The following is a 6,191-nucleotide window of genomic DNA, read 5'->3' on the forward strand; positions in this document are numbered from 1 at the left end:
TAGGAACTAGATTGTATAGTTCATGCTACTGCCATTTAAAAAGAAATTAACCTAAATTACACTAGAAGTGTAAAACTAGTTATAAATAATTATAGTTATACTTACACACAATCTATTGTTTTTCTTTGCACCTGTCAACCTACCTATCGGTGTACAAATGTTTTTCTTTTTACAGAATGTTTTTAGTTTTTTCTTCGTATAGGATAATTCAAAGAAAATTATAGAGATAGTATTTCTGGAGTAAACAAGAATAAAACAGATTCAAGTCATACTGGCTGTGTGGCCCCTGAGTGTCCTCTTACATAATGCAAAAGACACACACGGTTCCCGGCGCTTTTCTCATCTGAACGAACAGATGTGTGCAGTACATTCAGGGACAGTCATAAGTGGGCAGGGAGGTGGGGCGGACCCTCAAACTGAGCCGACTTAAAGCTCAGGACACAGCAGCAGAGGTTATGCAGAGTTCAGACCTGGAGCTCCGCGTGCAGGCTCAGAGAGACCGGAGCCTTCCGCGGTGCTGAAACCGCTCCTGCTGCCACTGCTGGATCATCACTCCAAGTTGTACTCATCTGTGACAACAGCCGGGAAGTAAGTTCTCTAATGTGATTGTCCTCCAGTTTGTCATTGTGTGAACGTTTGCATGAAGAAGTCAGCCTGGAGCTGTGAACGTCATGCCAGCATGGCCAGGTGGGTTGCAGGCTATAACTTTGTGCTGTTGTGTAACTTCATGTCCCATTCAATTGGAATAATGTTAACATCCTTGGTTCAAAGAATGCATTACATTTCAATTTAAAAAAATAAATAAAAATATTTACATCTCTCCCTTAACTAGACAGGGTGGTCCTGGCATGTACAACGGAGGGAATATAATCATAGTATATGTGCTTTATTATTTCTGCTTTATTTCATAGACGACGATAAGGCAGCAACACGTTAAACTGTACTCATGGTATTAGGGCAGAGATAGTGATGTGCTTAGTGCAAACATACACATTATAAAGGCAGATTCACTCACTGCAAGATGTCCATCTTATGCCCTGCGTGATTGGAATACAGTGGAGGAGATTACATGTCCCTTGGTCAAAACTGAAGTTTTATAAGGTGATCGTGTAATGAAATCATCTGCTTCTTCCACCTTCTTCTAACAGCAGTGAGACACATATTTAAAATGCATGTCTTTAAATCTTTGAACTAATTTCACTCATGTCTGTGTTTAAGAAATAGTTATTTTTAACCAGAAGAATAAAACCACATTACAGAAAGCCTTTGGGTTGATATACTCAGAGATCACTACCAGCAGGGATTAAGATGACAACGCAGAACAGTTCATTTGACATTTTTAGATGACAGTCAGAAAGACTAGATGACAGAGCTCATTGCTTCAACTAATAGATATTTGGCTCTGTTTAGCCTGGCAGATCCCACATTCAGGGTTTACTTTAGACTACATAATTTCACCCATTTTAGTTGGAAAAGTCCTTGACATTTTCAAAGCTGCTGTCATAATCCACAGTTATGAATTGGCTTTTACAGGTATTACAGCCAAGTGGGACACCATATGTCACTGAATGTGCTCTGTCCTCAGAAATCACTGGCACAGCTTCTGAGGCTTTCAAAAGTCTACTTCACTCTGTGTTGTTGCTGTTTTTATATAAAAAGATTTGTCCACATTTTTCTTCCATTCTTTTATTTTCTGTATGTGTAAATCAGTGTGGTCAGGAAACTCGGTGTGACTTATCTGCAGTTTAGGAACCAAAGCAGACGTCTTAATAAGGATCAATGAGCCATTAAATTGATGTAACTAAATTTTTTATGTTCTTTAAAGCTGCATTTTTTTTCTCCTCAACGTCCCAGGGTTTTATATCCTCACCCTGGGCTCTGTGGTGTTTGTATAGCTTTATGACCTTAGGTAACCTGCACAATTTTTGAGAGTGACCTGAAAACACACAGTAACTTCCCTGCTCATTTTATAAAAACCCATGTATCTGCCGGGTGTGCTTATGAATAAGGACAACGCGTTTGCAATGTTGAATCTCTTTCTTTTTTTTTTGGGGTCTTCCTGACTTAGAGCAGAAGGGTCATGGGATAAAAAATGTAGGACGGCTATGAATTAATGTAACCCTCCTGTATTATATATTCTGCCAATGCAGCATGAAGTAAACTGTCAAGTAGAGTTGCAGTGAGCTGCAAAAATGTTAGTTGTGTTGCGTAACTGGAAAGTATATTTTGACTGTGCAGATACTCAAAAGGATTTAGGAGGGGGAAAAACCCAATCACTTTAAAATCCAGTCTTGTATAATGTTGATGTTTTCTGGCAGCAGATAAAAATCAGTCACATTCTAAAAGTATAAAATTAACTGTGGAGGAAGGTTCTGCAGTCTTTCATGGAAAATCTTATTAGTTGTAACTAATGTTGTCCAGTTTTCATTAGCACCCCTGTTTGGAGTGGTTTCCACTGACTTACTCTGACTAATGTGTTGTCTTGTTGTGTAAACTTGGTGTCTACTTCATGGCTTTTTATTGATCTTGAGTCTTGTTCATTTAGCTTCCTTTGATAGACGCAGCTACCTGACCTGTCCAGCCTGATGTAACCACAGGCCATTTGATAATTGATACTGAGGCAGGCAGTTTTTTTCATTATGTCTTCAAGTTTCCTATTAAACCTCCACTTGGACCTTTATTCCCATCAACCGGAGAGCGGAGGAGCTATCAATGTGTCTCTGTGTGGATCAGCAGGGTGGTAAGGAGGAAAACGAAGCCTCCTGGAATAGAATCTGCTGACTGGGGAGTGCACCTAGAGGAGGAAATCTCCCTCCACTCCGCGGCCCATTAAAGAGCCTACAGAAAGTGTTTCTTTGCAAGAGTGCAGCAACTATCCGAGGGTTATCCCCACATTATTCTCTTCCATCATCAGTGTCTGATTTATCTATCTTGTCCTATGCTGTATCGGAGCTCAGGAGAGGCGTAGTGCTTCAGCCTGGTCTCAGTTATTTTTTCAGAAGATCAGACAAGGAAAGTCTTTTTTTTTGCATTTTACACATAGTTTTAACATGAGACGGTTTTATCTGTGTTTCACTGGCACATTATACAGGGGTAGTGATACTAGGTTTGAAAATGTCTTACTCAGGGCCTTGAAAATCTATAATTCTCGATATGGTCCAGGGCCCTTGTTGAATTCTGATCCCCCTGAATCCACCAGACTTTTCCATCCATTCCAACACCTGTGCATGCTGGAAACTCACTCACTCACATGGCATCTTGTCCAAGGCCTGGTATCCACAATGATTCCCTGAATCCATCGGATTCCGATTCACAAGACATTACATATCTGTTTTGATTCAACATCAATTAGGTTAGTAAACATGTTAGATTACAAATAGGGATGCACCGAATCCTGATTTTTGGGGTTCCAAATCCACTGGTTAAGATTCTACCCAATCCAAAACCAAATACCGAATACCGAATCCTACTCCCATCCTCCCATCCTCCCATCCTACTCCCCCCAGTCCATTAACACAGTAACCACATTAATGAGGTAAACAACGTCCTGTGCTGTGACTGTATTTCCTTTCCCGTACCTGAGGTTGCTGCATTTTTGGCTGCTGTCTGTAGATTCCTTCATAGACAACTGGTATTCTTTAGGATGTTTCCTAAGCAAATGTTTTAACAGCGGCGATGTAGTGTATTGTGTAGGGTCCTGCCACCACAAGACAAATTTGCTTTGCAAATTGAACACTTGGATTGCCTTCTTTTGACTGAAAGTACTGCAAAACATCACTTTTTCTGCTCACAAGTTCCATTTTCACTTTCTCACACCCTCCTGCATTGAACACTCCACCTCCATATACAAGTTCCCGTAATCAACGTAATTACGTCAACCAGCGTAGCGCGCCTAGTGTAAGCGTAAAGTCTAAGGTTTGTCAGACAACAAAACCTGTCAAAAAGCACAATATTCGGCTGAATCTGAAGCTGACTCCTGGATTCGGTGCATCCCTCATATAAAAATTACAATACCAATTTTGCCTGGATATAATAAAGAGATTCTCAGAGAACTTCTGCTGTATATTGTACAAGCAAGAAACAACCCTCAAATATTTTTTTACATTGCACCAGGGTAATGTTTCCACTAAGAATTGACACCCAAAAAGGGGGTAAATTCCACACATCCATGGTGAAAAGGCAGCTATTTAAAGATTGATTTGGGGATGTTATTAACCGATTTGAGATGACTAAAACAAATATTGATTTTAATTGGAGAATGGAATATTTTAACCCAGTCATAATCTTGTCATTGATTCCCCCCCTCAGGTATCTTGATGACTGAATCCCTAAATGAAGACATTCCTGGTGACTCAAGATATGAAAACTCACTGCAACACGGGCCAACCATAGAAGTGATTCAATACCAAAACATTCTCTGAAGCAAAATAAAACGCAGATTATTTACAGCCTAGAGCGCTTGATCCATGAAACATCATCTTCAGCCACTAGATTGGGATTCATACGCCACTTTGTAATCGCAATAGAAGCCCCTCTATGGCTGCTTCAGGATACCACTTAAAATAAACAGAGGATTGTGCCAATGATTTGAAGTTAAAGTGGCAACCTCAGCGTCTGTATTTACTACTCTTGAGGGATCTACTGTAATTAAACACTCACTGGGCATTCCTTGGCTTGCTGCTCGGCTCGCCAGAGGCCTTATTCATTTGCATTACTAATTGGCCCCGAGGTAATTCTGCTGAAACTATTTCTTTGCCCTGTGGCTTGTGGGAAGCACCGTGGCCGAGTTCGGTCTGCTGACATCAGCCACATTTTTAACATGTGATGTCCTTCTGGGTTTAGAAATCAAACTCATGATAACAAAGATGACCCTCTAGAGCCATGCACGCTCCTCATATCGTCTGACAGCAAAATACAACCTACACAGTAAGCGATTTTAACCTTCAAAACATTCCATCACTTCCACGATGAGTGACACAAACTACTGGGTTGTGGACTATGAAGTCTCCTCTCACCCTCCGCCCGGGTTCCCCAGGGGCCCGGCGGCGCTGCAGCCCACGGCAGGGCACCCCGAGCAGGGATCGGCCCTGTGTTTCGTTGGCCTCCTCTTGCTGCTGCTGCTCTTTCTGGTCGTTCGCTGCATCCGTATCTTATTAGACCCGTACAGCAGCTTGCCGGCATCCTCGTGGTCAGATCATAAGGAGGGGCTCGACAGAGGGCAGTTTGATTATGCACTGGTGTGAAGATAGGAGAGGGACTTTTGATGGATGATGTTTGTTCCGTGCCCCGTTTGAAGCTTCTATTTTCAAAGTCTCAGCTCCTGAAAATGAAAGAAACTGCATGTTTGCTGTGTGGTTGGGATACTGGAATGCAAAGCTGTAAAAATAACAGCGTAAAAAAACCCATTACACTGTATATTTATGAGGATTTGGTTCAGAGAAAAATGGAGGTAACATACCGGAAGTCCTGCATCCATTTAAATTCACAGTAATGAATCATTTATTGTAGACTTATGGTGTGTATGAAGTTACACTGCAGGAAGACAGTGATCAGTATCATAGCATTACGTTAGGACTCCTGTTTGTCATGTCATTTTGTTATTCTGTAATGTCTTTACAAATCCCAGGGCTGAATTATAAATAGAGAGCAGAGCTGCTGCAAGAGCGGCTCTGATTGAATAAAAGAGAAATCAAATATGTTTAGGGCAGACATGGAAGCCATTTAGACAGAACTAATACGCACTATTGCAGCAGATTTAAATCAAAATTGTCAACTGTATACGTCGTTTTACCGTTATAATAGTAAAAAACAGGTTTGAGACTTTTTGGGAAATGCAGCTAAGAAAAGTTTATTTTATCGTGAACCATGCTGGATATTGTACAGTATTTGTACCACCTCTTACATGTTTCTCAGGTAAAACGATTCCTAACTAACCAAAACCTCTATGATTCCAGGATATCACTTAATGTGTCTTCTCAAATTGTTTGTGTCACTCTATTTTGTTTCCTAAATTTCAATCTCATCTCACAATGAAAGCTGAACACAACATATTTTATTTGAGGTTTTGCTAGTTCATTCGCAATCCCTTTAAGAGGCTTATGAAGCTCAGTTGTGATTATCAAATGCATGTATACCAATTTCCTCTCCCTAATCTTTCCTGCCTTTAGGGTTAGTGCACCAGCCAAATCAGT

This window comes from Etheostoma cragini, chromosome 12, assembly GCF_013103735.1.
Source record: "Etheostoma cragini isolate CJK2018 chromosome 12, CSU_Ecrag_1.0, whole genome shotgun sequence".
Lineage (NCBI taxonomy): Eukaryota > Metazoa > Chordata > Actinopteri > Perciformes > Percidae > Etheostoma > Etheostoma cragini.